The sequence below is a fragment of the Muntiacus reevesi genome, chromosome 21, assembly GCF_963930625.1.
Source record: "Muntiacus reevesi chromosome 21, mMunRee1.1, whole genome shotgun sequence".
In the NCBI taxonomy this organism is placed as follows: domain Eukaryota; kingdom Metazoa; phylum Chordata; class Mammalia; order Artiodactyla; family Cervidae; genus Muntiacus; species Muntiacus reevesi.
Window position 1 is genome coordinate 45910234 of NC_089269.1, and position 16279 is coordinate 45926512.

The window sequence follows — 16279 nt, forward strand, 5'->3', positions numbered from 1 at the left end:
AGGAAGAGTTTCAATTATCATAATAATTCCATACAATTCCTTATGCTTCCCAGTGTTTTTGAGGAGCTAAAATCCATTGTTCTGAATGATTTTAACTTCCTTTTTACCCCTCTTTGGCAACTGTTGCCTCTTTGGCAACTGTCCCACGTTTTAGAAGAGCCATTTCCTGGAATTTTATCAGAGTATTTTTACTGACTTAACTGCATCTCTGTTTTCTTATTTGTGACCTAGTAATACCTAACAGGATATGGCAATCCAGAAGTCAATAGTAATACTCTTTGCAATTTCATAATGAAATCAACTTTTTGTCCTTTTATTACTCTCAATATGATCATGCTGCTCTTCACTGCTATTTGTTTGCTAGCTTTCGGGGTCGTATGCATGGTTTGCATATGATCATAACAACTTATTCATTCCCACGTAACTTAGCAAATGTGACTTCAGGGTTCTCAGGGTGTGCTTTAAACAGAATAATATGGGGGACCTGGCAAAGCCTGGAAATTAAGAAAAGTTATCAGTTAAGGCTGCATTTGGCTTCATGTAACAGACACCCAACTCTATAAGCCTGGCTGAATAGGGTTTTCTTTTTCTGGCATGATAAGAAGAGTGAACCCCACAACCAGGACTGGCCAGCTGCTCAAGAAAACTGCCAAGGACCTGAGCTTCTTACTAGCTTCCTGGTCTGCTATCCTTAGAATGTAGTTCTCATCTTCAGGGATGAAAGAAAAGAGCCCCACCTACAATCACGCAAGGCAGGGAGGGCATAGGGCAAAACTGCACATTAGCTGATATGGTTTTCTGTTATCAGAAAAGTAAGTGCTTTTCTGGAACTTCTACTGAGTGTATACATGCTTATATCGGGTTGACCAGGACCTAGGTCACGTGGCTATGGGAGTCTGGGGCGGTGTTTTCAAGTGTTTTTAAGTATACATTCAATCAGAATTCACTGGTGGCTCAGAGGGTAAAGCGTCTGCCTGCAATGAGGGAGATTTGGGTTCAATCCCTGGGTTGGGAAGATCCCCTGGAGAAGGAACTGGCAACCCACTCCAATATTCTTGCATGGAAAATCCCATGGATGGAGGATCCTGGTAGGTTACAGTCCACAGGTTTGTAAAGAGTTGGACACGACTGAGTGACTTCATTTTCAATCAGAATAGAAAGAAGAAGGGGTGACGGATATTGAGTAGACAACTAGCGTCTGCCAAACAGGGATTTAGGGAAACAGAAGTGAATGGGTGACATGGTGCCCCAGATCTAAAGCTCACTAGCGATGAATACAAAGAGCGTTCCTGTGAAGTAGGGGACCTGGGACAGGAGACCCTGGGCTTTACCTGGTCATACTCAGTAAGATTCTATACTTGCAGATCAGAGAACCTGAACTCTCTGCCTCTCAGTGACTGTCTGTCTTTTGAATACCCACTCACTCGAAGCTGTAGAGGCAGGAAGGCAACCAGAAAGATGATTTATTAGTTTATGATGAGAATATTGCCAGCAAACATACCAACTGTTGATGCTCACTAGTGAAATAATCTCTCCCTGTAGGCAGATGTTTGTGTGAAGCAAATCATTAGAATGAAATCAAATAGCGATGTAAACGGGGTGACCTAGGTGGCTAATCTAGTGGAACTAAGACACGGTAGCCCTCAGCTCCCATCCTCCCCACTACCTGTAGGTAACAGTACCTGGGAATAAAATACCGTTTTCCTCACCTTCTGAGAGAAAGTAGAGTGTTCCTATGAAAGCTTTCATAAGCTGAAATGGCATAAAGTTACGAAGTAATTACCTTAGGCTATATATTGCTAATGAATGCTCAAAATAAACTGAGATAAAACACAGATGCTCGGATACAACTCGAAACTGTGGCAGCTTAACACTGAGATGCCGAGTGCAGTTCTCAGGGGATGAGCTGGGTGGCGCCACTCTTGGCGCTCAGGATGCGCGCTGCCTCTAAAATAAAAGTGCTGGTCGCTCAGTCGTGTCTGACTCTTTGCGACCCCAAGGACTATACAGTCGGCCAGGTTCCTCTGTCCGTGGCATTCTCCGGGCAGGAACCCTGAGGTGGGTGGCCGTGCCCTTCTACAGGGATCTTCCGGATCCAGGGTTTCAGCCCGGATCTCCTGCATTGCAGGCGCACTCTACCGTCTGAGCTACCAGGGTAGCCCTGCCTCTATGCAGGCTCACTGCAAAACCTAGCGTGAGTCGCTCAGTCGTGTCCGACTCTTCGCGACCCCATGGACAGCAGCACGCCAGGCCTCCCTGTCCATCACCAACTCCCGGAGTTGACTCAAACTCATGCCCATCGAGTCGGTGATGCCATCCAGCCATCTCACCCTCTGTCGTCCCGTTCTCCTCCTGCCACCAATCCCTCCCAGCATCAGGGTCTTTTCCAATGAGTCACCTCTCTGCATGAGGTGACCAAAGTATTGGAGTTTGAGCTTCACATATATATACATATATGAACAACATGTGCATATGTATATATATGTGAAAAACAATTTTTAGCATTAATTTCTAAGAGAATAACAATTTCTCTACTTAATTCTATCAACACAGCAGACTGAAGAAATTTTGGGGCACAATTAATTTGTAATTGAGGAGAATCTCAAGTGTCATCTCAGATCAAGGAGCTTGACATAGGTTTAAAACGAGTCTCTTATACATATTTCCTGTTTTATTTATCTGAACTTTCCTCTCAGTCTTGACCATTGACCTTGTGAGTTTCCTCATAAATTTAATTATATTTTCATGCTCTACTGCATTACCAGATATTTTCCTTAACCAAACCACCCCAAGACTTAGTGGCTTAAAACAGCAATCATTTTATTATCTTATGTTTTTATGAATTCATTGGACTCTGTTGGGAGTTTTTTGGTTTTGTTTTTGGCTGGGTTGGAGTCATGTTTAAACTTGACTAGAACAGAACATCAAAGGTGACTCACTCATGACACATTTGATGCCAAATACTGGCTGGTTGAGAGACATGGACAGTAACCTGCCTGGGAAAGACTGAGGGCAGGAGGAGAAGGGGGCAACAGAGGATGAGATGGTTAGAAAACATCACTGACTCATGAGTGATGAGTATCTGAAAACTCCTGGAGATGGTGAAGGACAGGGAAGCCTGGCCTGCTGCAGTCCATGGGGTCACAAAGAGTCAGACACGACTGAGCGACTAAAAAACAACAAATTGGCCGGTTGCTCTGCTGGGGGCAGTTGACTAGAGAGGGTACACATGGCCCATGCTGAGCTCGTCACAGCATGGTGACTTGTCTGAGAGGGAGGGTCCCAAGAAAGAGGAAGTGGGAGATGACAATCCAAAGACTAAACCCAGAATCATTTCTGCAGTGTTCTCCTGGCTATGCAATTATAGCATTAGTCCAGATTCAAATGGCTGGAAAACAAATTCCCCTCTTGATGGAGAGAGTGACAAAAGAGTTTTTGCCATTTTTAATTCCCAACTGGTTTTTGGAGGCACAAGAATTTTTCCCTACTCAGACCCTACATTGAGCCACTTAGGTTGTGATTAAATCTGGTATTCCAGTAGCACCTCTTTCACCAATCTGGCCCCTGTCACATTAAGTTCTTCAGCTCCAATATTATCTTCTTTCTTTCTCTATTACTGCCTTTTAAAAAACTGAGTATAGCTGATGTACAATATTATATGTTATATGTTACAGGTGTATAATATAGTGATTCAGAATTTTTAAAGGTTATACTTCATTTATTATCATCATAAAATAAATATGACTGTGTTGTATAATATATCCTTATATTAATAGCTTATTTTTTAAATTATTTTTGCCTTTTTTAAATCTTAGAAGTTGTGAACATCCTAAGTCAGAGGCTACAGTCCTTTCACCTTACTTACCACTTCAATATTAAATAAACACAAGGGTTTCCCAGATGGCGCTAGTAGTAGAGAACCCATCTGCCTAATGCAGGAGACATAAAAGATGCGGGTTTGGTTCCTGGATTAGGAAGATACCCTGGAGAAGAGGATGGCAACCCACTCCAGTATTCCTGCTTGGAGAATCCCATGGATGGAGCAGCCTGGCGGGCTACAGTCCGTGGGGTTAATAAAGAGTCAGTGACTGAGCAGACGTGCACGCACGCACTCAGGCAGCCTGAAATGCCATCTGCCTTCCACCTTTAGACTGTTGCATGCAGTCTTCCCTCCTTCGCTTGTAGGGTCCCATTCTTTAATGCAAATGTCACCTCCTGGCCAAATTCTAGGTAACAGTCAATCACTTCGCCCCTTGGACTCCACACAATTTCACTCATCATTTTCTCATGTATTTTGGATGTAACTCAAATGTCTCTCAGGCTCAGTCTGTGAGTACAAATGTAGTCAGAATTTTTAAAGGTTATACTTCATTTGTTGTCATCATAAAATAAATATTGCTGTGTTGTACAATATATCCTTATATTAGTAGCTAATTTTTAAAAATTATTTTTGCCTTTTTTAAATCTTAAAAGTTGTCCCATTAGTGACAATTGTGACAACTAATTGTCACATTAGTGACAATACCTGACTTTTGCTAACTTGGTAGCCTTTTTTGCACTGGGAGGTGCGGGGCTGTCCTCCTGTGCCCCAGAATGAGCCTTCACCTCCTGGTGCTGATGCTGTCCAGCCATCAGTGTCTCTGTTTCAACCTGAATCAAAAGCCGATTGCAAAAACCCCAAGATCTGGCCTCCACTCGACTGGCACAGTGAAAGGGCACTCGGGTCTCCCGCTGGATTGGGAAGTGTAGGCTTTTTGCCAGGTGGGCGTCTCTGCCCCCAGTCAGTGCTTTGAACTGCAGAGATGCTTAAGTGGACTGGGAACTTAATTTTAAAGCCGAAAACTGGATAAAGACCAGAGTAAACAGCAGAAGAGATGAATGCCTGACCCGCGGCCGAGATGAGCAGGCTGACACCGCTGGGGCGCTAAACCCAGTTCCAAGTTTCCTGGCAGCCACGGTGTAAAGGGGACACCTGCTAGCCGAAGCTGCTGTTTTCACAGTCAGACACCAGGGCTGCCAGATACTTTCTACAAAATCCTGGGTTTACTTGATGCATCCCTATCAGCAAGCTCAAATACCTGCGAACCTGGGCGCCCCGCCACACCCAGGAGAAGGCAGAGGAGCGTGCTGCCAGAAGCTACCTCTGATGGGGTCTGGTCTGGGGAGAGGGACGTGGGCCGGCGCTCGTCTTCCCCTCCTGGTGTCCGCTGGCACTCGACTTCGAGTGTCCAGGCAACACTCCGAGCGAGCAGGCCATCAGGCTTTTCTTTTCCTCTTGAAGCAGGAAAGGAGGAGATGATGGTCCTCAGGTGGTTTGTTTTTCGTTCAGACAGCGGGCTGTGCCGGCAAAGGGGCGCCGCCCGCGGAGGCTGCAAAGACACCATCGCCTGCACTAGCCTGCCCTGCCCGGGACCCGCGTGCAGTCCCACCCTGCATTCCCGTAGGGTGGGCTTCGGCCGCAGGGAGCCAGTTGCAGGCATCCGCAGAGCCGGGATTCCCAGCCGGCGTGTGGGGCGGGCTTTTCGGGAGGGCGGGGTTTAGGCGCGTCGGAGCGGGAGGGGCGGGGCCTTGCGAGGCTGGCCCACGGGGCGGGGCCTGGCGAAGCGGGTGGGCGGAGCTTTGGCGCCGGGAGGGGCGGGGGCGGCGGCGGCCGCGGCGTCGGAGAGGAGGGGTGGGGCGCGGAGGGGGCGGCCGGCCGCGGGGAGGGAGTGAGTCACCTGATCGCTGCCCGCGCGGCCCGTCGGGCTCGCTCGCCGCCGTCAGTCGGGCCGCACCGCGTCTCGGCTGTGGTGAGTGGCTCGCGCGCCCCGGGCGCCCTTCGCCGGGAGGGTTCGGCGCGGCGGCGGCGGCGCGCGGTCTGGGCCGTCGGCCGGTGAGGGGCGGTCTCGGGCGGGTCCGGGGGAGGCGGCGGAGGGGAGGACGCGGGGCGGCCGCTCTCTGGTTCTGGGCGGCTGGCGCGGGGGGCCTCTGAGCGGGGCCCGCGCGGGGCGGCCGCGGGCTCCGGTTCCTGGAAGTGGCCGCGTCTGCCGGAAGGGGCGAGCGGCCCCGAGCGCCGCCGGCGCCGCTGTTTACGGACCGGCTCTGTACTTTACCCGGCGCCGCGGGGCTGGGGTGCCCCTTGCCGCCTCCCGGGCGCACCCCACCCCCGCCCCCATCCCGCGCGCCGGGCTGTGACTCCTCAGCACCGCCCGCGCCGCTGGCCCGGCCCGGCCCGGCTCCGTATTGTTCTCCCGCCCACCCTCGGCCGCCGCGGCCCGCGAGCTGTCGGCCTCCCGTCTGCCCAGCTTGGGCGGGGGGAGCCGGGGGGTGTAGGTGGCGCGTGTAATCGCGGACTCAGAAAGGCCGAGTTGGCTGGAGCACAAACACCACCTTGCGGGGCTGTCTGGGTTTAGCCCAAGGCTGGTTTGGGGGACCCCCGGGGGATCCCAGGACCCCCCCCCCCCACCCCCTCTTTGTTGGGAGTTTTGCCCGGCACGCTGTAATTAAAGGCTCTCGCTGTCGGGTGAGAGTGGGTGTTGCTCGTAGAGACACCAGCTTTGTGCGTGTCTCAGGCGAGTGCCGTCGCTCGCGCGTCCTTGCGCGGCGGGTTTTTGTCATTGAGTAGAACCGTGCAGAAAGGCTTTTGTGCACAGTGAGCGTTGGATTCGGGCTGATTCCGAGCTACAGCGTAGTAGTCATTGTGGAAGGAACTGCGTGGGGGGTGGGGGTGGGGAACAAGCTACTGAGGTCAGGCTCGGAGGAACAAAAGGCTGTTTTGTAGGGACGCCTTGTCTTTTGGGGAGAATTCTGTCAGTATCGGGTGTGGAGGGCGGTACGGCTAGACCTTGGGTTCCTGTGTTTTGACTCTCCTTATGGCCAGGAGGGGTTTGCCTTTCCGGCGGCAGTTCCGAATGGTAAAGGGGTGGAAACACCCGGGCGTGCGAGTGACGGAGCGCGCTTGAGCGCTTCACATGGTCAAGCCGAGAAGTGGGAAGACGCCGGCTGGCTTCTTCCTCGTCTTGGGTAGTGGTACAAGGGCTGGCAGGACTGAAAAACGCTTGCTACCTCAGCCTTTGGAGTAAAAGAAAGATGTTAGTCGTTCAGCCATGCCTAACTCTCTTGAACCCCGTGGTGTGTAGCCCGCCAGGCTCCTCTGTTCGTGGGATTCTCCAGGCGAGAATACTGGAGTGGGTTGCCATTCCCTTCTCCAGGGGAATCTTCCCCACCCAGGGATCGAACCTGGGTCTCCCACTTTACAGGCAAATTCTTTACCCTCTGCACCACTAGGGAAGCCTGGGAAGGGGGTGACGGGGTAGACACCTGGTGAGTCAGCTTGCCGTAGGACGGCCTTGGTTTAAGTGATAGCCGGGCATCCTGCGTGATTGTTGTTGTTTAACCTAGAACAGTGTCGAGTGCTTTACCATTGTTCAGTTTGTTGGTTGGCTCGCAAGGTAGATGACTCCTTAAAAAGAAAGTTGGGCTGCTGAGTCATTCGCCCCAGCCGAGAGGTAATTAGGAACAGCTGGTGCCGGTACGCTCATCACATGCCTCCACTATAAAAGGCCAAGGAGCGCTCCAGAAGGGTTGCTTCAGAGGCCTGAATCTGGGGTTGTGTGTGTGTGTGGATATGCAGGTAATCAGTGGGTGAGGTGCCAGCACTCTTAGGAAGCGGCCAAGTAATGCTGAGGTGGTGTTTAAACACAGAGCAGCCTCGTGACCTAGTGCCTGAGAAATTTGTGCCAGTGAGAGCTAAACCAGAGGAAGAAACGTGCAGCTAGGAGTCACCTCCCAACAGTACTGTAACAGAAATATTCATTTCTCTTACTGCACTCAGGGTTTTTTGGTTTCCCTGTTGTGGTTTTGCTGTTGTGTGGTGTATACATCTCAGAAAATGCACTTAATCTGTTCTTGATAAAGATTTCTTTAGGAGAACGCCAAAGGAGCCTGCCTCTTGGTTTTTCATGGACCGTGGCTTTTCAGGCGTACAGTAGTAGTTTCTGGTGGCAGAAAGGAGAACGTGGGTGGAATTAACAGGTCTCTTTGGGTCAAGTCTAGAAAGTGCTGACTGATGGAAGGCAAACCATCTGGCTGGCTGTCTTATTGTCTTAGGAGTGATGATGCTGGTGTCTTTCCATGTTGGACCATTACTTCTTGCCTTAAAAACGAGCCCAAGACCCAAGCATACAGTCCCTCTTGTCTACAAAGTTTAGGGATGGGAAATGTGGACTGGGAGCAGCTGGCCCTCATCTGTGGTCAGAAGAATGAATGATTCTTTTTTCTTTTTGATGGGCTTTTATTTAAGATATTTTGTAGTAGAAAATGGTGCTTTACGTTTGCAACTAGAGGAGATTGGAAAGCATAAATTTTTTAGGGATTCAGGCTTCTAAGGTGGGTGCCAGATGATTCATTTGGAAGAAAGCAATAAGCCCTTGATATTTTTTTTAAACATTACCTCTATAAAATAATACTGTATATTATCAAGTGTGAAACAGATCACCAGTCCAGGTTGGATGCATGAGACAAGTGCTCAGGGCTGGTGCACTGGGAAGACCCAGAGGGATGGGATGGGGAGGGAGGCGGGAGGGGGGTTCAGGATGGGGAACACATGTAAATCCATGGCTGATTCATGTCAATGTATGGCAAAAACCACTATAATATTGTAAAGTAATTAGTCTCCAACTAATAAAAGTAAATGAAAAAAAAATATATTAATCTTCAAGGTACAGACTAACAGTAGTATATGCATGTTTTATAACATGGGTTTTTTGCACACACACCCCCACCCCCCACCTTCTGTTGGGAGCATAAAGAGTTTGTTAACCACTGCCAATAATACTCTTTCAACAACTAGGTTTTTTTTTTTTTTTTTTTTTTTTAACTTGTGACTTCCTCTTAAAAGCTATCATTCTTTCAGATGTTCTTAATATAAATTTTTATTTCATGTGTAGTGTTTTTTTTTTTTTAAATGCTGTGTTCTAAAGATCTAGAAGCTTGAGGGTACATTCTGTCATTATTAATGTTGAGAATGGAAATAACAAAAAATGCACAGTTGCCCATTGCCTATGATACCATGTATTTTGAATTTGGAGACAAGTCAGGAGGTTGGTTTGTTTCATGGATAGGACCTGAAGTGTAGTAATATGTGAAAGGGACCACCGGAAGACAATCTGCACAATGGAGTATAATTTGTATGTAACATATTCTTTGAAAAATTACTCTGTGCTGTTACTCCTCGAAGTCTGCATTTTTAGGGGCCAAGTTTACAAGGGGCCCCTTTTACAAGGATTAAAAAGACTACATATTCAGCAGATTACTTGGAAAGTGGCATTTCACCCCTTAGGAGAATATGATTTACTCAGAAAATCAACCTTCCAAGCATGCTGGGGGATGGTGTTTACCATTCAGTTAAAACCGTGCAGGCCCTATGCCTTTTGCACTGCTGTACTGTGGGAAATGATGTTGAGGATGATGGTCGCAAAGTCCCTTAAAACGACCAGTTGTCAGAGATTCTCATCACAATGCCGATTCTCTCCAAGACTTAGGTTTAAGGAATCACCTCTTCCAGCTTTCTGACCAGTGTTCTGTTAATGGGAGAATCATCCTAACCCTAAACTCAATTTCCTGAGGCTTCTACATAGGAGACATAAGAGACACAGGTTTGATCCTGGGGTTGGGAAGATTTCCTGGAGAAGGGCATGGCAACCCGCTCCAGTATTCTTGCCTAGAGAATCCTCATGGACAGAAGAGCTATACAGTCCGTGGGGTCACAAAGAGTTGCACATGACTTGGCACACACATGCACGAACTACACTTAGTAGTTCGAACTACATTTAGGTGTATTTTATGTGGTGGAGTGAATGACTTATGAAACTATTTTAATTAAAAAAAAAAAAAGCCAAATAAGGTAATCTGCCCAAGCCCAAGGTATGGGTAATTTGAGCACTAATTGCCGTAATCCAGACCCCTTGGAGAAAGCAAGTGTTTCATGACTGCAGATAAGGAGCCGTACACCCACCGTGAAACCTGGGCTTCTGGCTGATCACATAGCATTGATAGAACTGAAGTGGTGGGTCTGATCACTGTACAGTTGACGGAGAAGCGGTAAGTAGTTATTGGAAGTGAGTCACCTAAAGCCAGACTGCTGAAGGCCAAGTTCTTGCTCCATTACTTACCTGCCGTGAAGCCTCCAGACAGGTTACTTCACTTAGTCGTGCCTCTATTTCCCATCTGTAAAACGGGATGATGATAACAGAATCTGCGTCATAGAGGCAGTCGCAGATTAAGTGCGTTAATGTGTTAAGGGTTTAGAACAGTGCTGGCTTCGCGTTAAACAATGTGCATTGGTTGTTACTGTCTGTTCTTTAGTTCATTGAAGTACTTGGTTCCAGTCCCGTCTTGCAGCCTCCTTGAGCTGCTTTCAACCATTGATCAGAGGAGAGATTGAAGAGAAGCGTGTGGACGTGCCGAGCATGGCTGCTGCTGGGGAAACAACTCAAGTGCACATTCTGACAAATCGCTCACAGCATCTCAGAGACTGCTTCTGAGGGCAAGGAACACAGGACATGGCTTTTTATTAAAGGGATCAGCCGATTAAAGTCTCTGTCAAACGCTCTAGAGGCAGTTGTTAACCAGTTAATTGGAATTGACTTTTTAATAAATGAAAACACCTGCCATCCTGCATCTAATCTGTTTATTCCTCCCTTTATCATTGAGGACACTGTGGTCCGGCAAGGTTAGTAACCTGTCCGCTCTCTTTCTGCTTATCAACATCAAGACAGAACTGATTGATTAATATTGATTCTCATTTATGGCTTGTATGTTGTGAACATTTGCAATGTAAATTTACCTGCCAGTTACGTCTAGGTGGTGTACTTTTTTACGTCCCCGTATTAATATAGAAAGGTATTGATGATGAACAGTGGGTATATTTATCACATAGCTTCTTGTATCTGTTAGTAGTTCAGAAAGGTCATGTCAAAGGTTTTGACCATCCTTTTGACTAGAATGTGTCAGTTTCTTACTGACAATGATATATGTCTTCTCTTTTATCTCCATGGAACATTGAATGTGGTTTGGCTGTGTGTGTTCAGTAAATTGTCAGATGCTGCATTGGTGGTGGTGGTTTAGTCACTAAGTCGTGTCTGACTCTTGCAGTCCCGTGGAGTGTAGCCTGTCAGGCTCCTCTGTCCATGGGATTCTCCAGGCAAGAATACTGGAGTGGGTTGCCATTTCCTTCTCCAGGGGATCTCCCTGACCCAGGAATCGAAGCCAGGTCAACTGCATTGCAGGTAGATAATTTACCAACTGAGCTATGATGGAAGCCCCGCTGCATTGGTGGTATAATGTGGATTCATTTTAGTTCTGTGTTTTGGAAATTGGGAATTTTCGAAAGAGTGAAAGAGAAAACAATGTTTGCTGCACTCTTAAGTTTGAAATGTGTATCAAAATAAAACTCTCGATCACTGAGAATTCTGCTTTCTGTTTGCATCTTGGGTGTGAGGATTGAGAAAGCAGCTGGATTTAAATCATTCTTTTGGTTCATCTCCTAAGATAGAAAGAAAATTTATCTTGTGACTTCTTTGTCCTTGTAATTGATTTAGGATTAGATTGGGCAAAATATAATTTGGTTTGTCTAGCTACTATTCTCCTTTAATATGATCATTCCTCTAGAACCGATCCTTTGTGTTATTGAGGATCAGGGCCAGTTTAGAGAATATTAATAGCATCATAAAAATTGTCCCCAAGCAAATACAAGTAACAAAGACAGAGCGGCTGCCAGGATCTTGGTTGTTAATGACTGTCCTAGAAGCACAGCGGGCTTGCCATGGAGTCAGCGGGCTGCTGGCTCCTTTCTCAGTACTGACAGCGTGTAGAGAATGTTACCTCCATGCAGCTGGAGCTCGGTGCGAGTCAGGCCTTTTAAAAAATAGACGTAAGTCATTTTCTTAATGGCTTAGGAAACTTAGTAATCAAAGGATATTTTTGTAAGGAAATAACTGTCCCCCAGGTACTATCTGGTGGAGTCATTTTCACTTTGTCATTTCTTAGATTGGATCTTAGTCATCGTGGTCAGCTGCACTCCATTTCCCCATCCCCTGTTAAAGTCGAATTACATTAAAAAGCGTTTTATATGGTGGGGTCATTTTTTCCATTTGTTTGTAGCCTGGACATTGGCAGTGTCCCACCTCTAAGGCTATAGACCTCTAAGGTATGCATGTAGGGAATGTCTTGCCTCCTCCTCCTGCCTCCCTCTTCCCCAGCACACACACTGATCTCTCTTTTTACTGACTGGTCAGCCTCTAGGTTTCCCAAGGGAGATATTTTTGCCTAAAGAGATGACCTCTTAGGAGCCTGTCGGAATGGTATGACCCATCCACTTCACTTCCTACTTGGTGCTGTCTTCATATCCTTAATACCTTATTCTCCTCTAAAGTGTGCCAATGTCTTTTGGAAGTCGGTTAAATCGGTGAGGAGACGTACTTGTCCTTCAGAGAGTTTGCTATGAAATAGGCAGCTATAAAAGATTTATTAGTCTTTCAGTGAATTTATTAGGTTTCAATGATAAGGTTGTCCTTTTGGAGTTAGTGTGGTTTGGTAAGATCAGTAATTTCATTAGATCAGTAATTTCATCACTGATTTCATTAACATTTTGCACTGAACTGTTTTATAAACTGTGATTGTCAGAGCTTGGCCCAAGACACTTTCCATTTTCAAAGGATCTTGCTGTTGTTCAGTCTCTCTGTCGTGTCTCTCTTTGCGACCCCATGGACTGCAGTACGTCAGGCTTCCCTGTCCTTCACCATCTCTTGGAGCTTGCTTAAACTCATGTCCATTGAATTGGTGATGCCATCGAACCATCTCATCCTCTTCATCCCCTTCTCCTGCCCTCAATCTTGCCCAGCATCAGGGTCTTTTCCAATGAGTCAGCTCTTCGCATTAGGTGACAAAGTATTGGAACTCAACTTTAGCATCAGTCCCTCCAATGAATATTCAGGACTGATCTTTAGGATTGAGTGGTCGGATCTCCTTGCTGTCCAAGGGACTCTCAAGAGTCTTCTCCAACACCACAGTTCTAAAGCATCAATTCTTCGGCGCTTACCTTTTTTATGGTTCGGCTCTCACATCCATACATGAACACTGGAAAAATATCTAGTCTCTCTTTATTTGCTGTTTTGCTGAGGAGTGTTCCCAGCATGGCCCAGGACTCTCCTCTAGATAGGATTTATTGCTAAAATTATAAGGGGAAGTAAGAAAAAAGCCATTGCCCTTTTAATCAGTTCTTTCACACTAGGAAGTGACTTTTGAAGTAGAAAAGTGTTTTTGCTCAGCTGGGTAGAGTTCTTTGCTTACATCCCTTCATTCCTAGTTGTCACTCCAAAGGAAGTGCTGGTAGGGCTGAATCTGGAACTGCCCCCAACTCTGCCTGCTTGGGTGTCTCTTGGACGGTTTCAAGTACAGGTTAAGCTCTAAATGTATTTCTTTGGCTTTTGTGTGGTGTGTGTGTGCGCGCGCTTGGCCTTTGAGGTGTGCCTGTTGTCACTCTCAGGTTCGTTGCCAGCTCCAGGCCCTAGGAGGGCTGGGGCACCGCTTCCTCCCTGGAGCAGGTTGGCAGCTGTGCCGACCAGTGGCAGAGTCGCCCAGATACTGGCATGCCTTCCCGCCACTGGTTCTCAGATACCGGTGTGGAAACGTCCTCCCCTCTCCTATTCAGTTAACTTTGACCAGCCGTCTCATCCCTGGAGAGTAAAGAAGAATTGTGTCTTCAGGTTTCAAGGCACTTTGCTCTCTTATCTTCCTGTGCATCTGTTCTTCTTCCCAGCTTAATGCACACAAACGCACATTCTGGTGTGTGTAGATAGTAGGGTTGCTACACTCATTTTAACATTTGGGATATGCCTGTTTGTTAGGCATTGGATTTCCATTTCATTTATGAAACAAATATTTGTGCTTTATATGCCAGGAATTTTTCTCGATACTGGCAGTGTTTTCAGAGATTATAATTTACAGGGTAAACCATTACTGTAGTGTGTGTTCATTGCCAAAATAGCAACGTGTCAAATGTGCCTTGAAAATGTAGGATAGAAGAAGCTTAAGTTTTGGGAAATTAAAAAAGCCAAGGAAGGTAAATGATGAGTGTATAGTTTAGTGGCGGAAACAGCTTGTCTTGACAGCTTTTTTGAGAAGCTTATCAATGAAGACTAGAGAAGAGAGAGAGGTGTTAGTAAGGGGTAGTTGGGTCAGAAAGATTGTGTGTCTGTGTGTGTAGGTTTTTAAAAGTAAGGTCAGTGAGAAAAAGTTGAAAATGCAGTCTATGTGTTTATTTTGCCCATGGTAGTTCCTCTTATGGTTGCAAGATGACTGCCACAAGCTCAAGTGTACAAGTAAATATGACTAAGTTTCTTGGAAGAAGACTTTTTTTTTCTGTGATGTTCTCTATCAGTGATAAAGGCCTGTCCTGAAGACCTCACAGTAGATGCCACCCCAGCCTCTCCTCTGGTGAGTCAGCGTTGTTACGTGTGTGTCTAAACCAGTGTCAAGGGAAGTGGGACCACAGGGACGGGCTGAAATGGACTGGGATTCGTCTTCGCTTGGGACTAGGGTTTGCTACCCCCAGAAACGCATGGCCTCAGGTGGAGTAGACGTGTAGGCGCAATCAGGATTCGGTTAGAACATGAGGGGGGCGAATGATAGCAGGATGGCCCCCAGGGCCGTGCTTGCCTGCTGCTTACACCAACACCACGCACAGACAGGTTCTTTTTTTTTTTAATTGGAGTATATTTGCTTTACAGTTGGAGTATATTTCTACTGGACAGCAAAGCGAATCAGCTGTGTGTACACATACATCCTTTAGCTCTTAGCCTCCCCCCTCCCCTGAGCCCCTCCAGCCCCCCCAGGTCATCACAGAGCACTGAGCCCCCGATACACGGCAGCTCCCCACCAGCTGTCTGCTTTACACGTGGTAGCGTGTAGATGTCGCTGCTGCCCTGCAGACTCATACTTCTGAGTAGAGAGAGACGATGTGGTTGTCTTTGGATTTGGGTTTTAGGTGGGTTTTTTTTTCCCCTTTTAGTTCCTACTAGGATCAAGTATTATTTTTACAGTCAGATCACATAAATGTTTTATTTTAATGTGATTTAAAAGTTGTGAAAATTTGCCCATTCTACCCCAAAAATTAGGTGTAGAAGGAATATATTTCTTTCGGTCCTCTGAACAGTTCTACAGTTCTCTGTGATCCTCCTACTTGCAGGGAAAGGAGAATACATAACTATCTTGTAGCTTCTGATTGTATCGAACCCAAGAGGAACCACTCTCTTTCGGCCTCTGTAGGACACGCCCACCTGTGATGAATGCGGCTCTGGTGAGTGGTGAGGCTAGTCCGGCTTGAGCAGTGGGTTCGTTGCCTGGATCGGCCAGGATCCTTTGGAACCCACGTCCGTGAATCTGGGATACAAACAGATCCATCAGTCCCTCTTTACACACTCCTCGAGGGAAAGCTGTCCTGTGGTTAGCTTATTTGGCATACCTTTCAGACTTCAAATATAATTCCACTTGAGTTTTGCAGTGTTTCTGTCACACTTCTAAAACTGTTCACAGCACTTGGATATGTTCAGAGGTCTTTGTTTGATTCTTGTTCCTTCTTCTCTATCCTAGTTTGTGATACTTTGTATGATATGGGAGGGCTTCCCTGGTGGCTCAGATGGTAAAGAATCCACCTGCAATGCGGGAGACCTGGATTCAATCCCTGGGTTGGGAAGATCCTCTGGAGGAGGGCGTGGCAACCCACTCCAGTACTCTTACCTGGAGAATCCCATGGACAGAGGAGCCTGGCGGGCCACAGTCCACGTGGTCGCAGAGAGTCAGACACGACGGAGTGACTAGGCACAGCACAGCCCAGCCCTTCCCGTAGGAAGGGCAAACAAATAACGCAAGTAAAGAAACCCTTAGTGTTGTAAATTCATCAGGCAGAGAGTAACGGCTAACAGGTGGGGTTTTTTTTTTTTTTTTCTTTAATCGAGAATAATGAATAGCTGTGATAGATAGTTAGGGGAGGCTTCTGAAACGGTATTACTTTTTTGGGTAGAATTTAGAAAGACAGTACTGCCAAAACACTTTCCATCTCAGATGAAAAACAATAGTATTTGCTTAGTCAGTTGTTCCTCAAATAATAGTTGAACTGAGAAATATTTCAGCTTTTTTAAAAATAGGCCTCAGATTAATATTACTTAGCTGACTAACTCTTGGGATTATATGTTGGAAAGTAGCTCTTTGAAGGCTAGGTGGAAAGTCTACAGCTTGATAT

General features: G+C 46.8%; 1 protein-coding gene across 4 annotated transcripts in view; it reads left to right on the plus strand.

The window, feature by feature from the left end:
• Positions 1–5691: 5691 nt before the first annotated feature.
• BACH1 (BTB domain and CNC homolog 1) overlaps positions 5692–16279 on the plus strand; it is a 45165-nt gene continuing 34577 nt past the window's right edge. For 3 of the 4 annotated variants that reach the window (XM_065913540.1, XM_065913543.1, XM_065913542.1), the window contains exon 1: positions 5692–5789. The gene's annotated coding sequence lies outside the window, so the exon portion shown is untranslated. Of the gene's footprint in view, positions 5790–5852; positions 5873–16279 lie in introns of those variants that run through there. The other variant, XM_065913541.1, reaches the window with a different exon arrangement.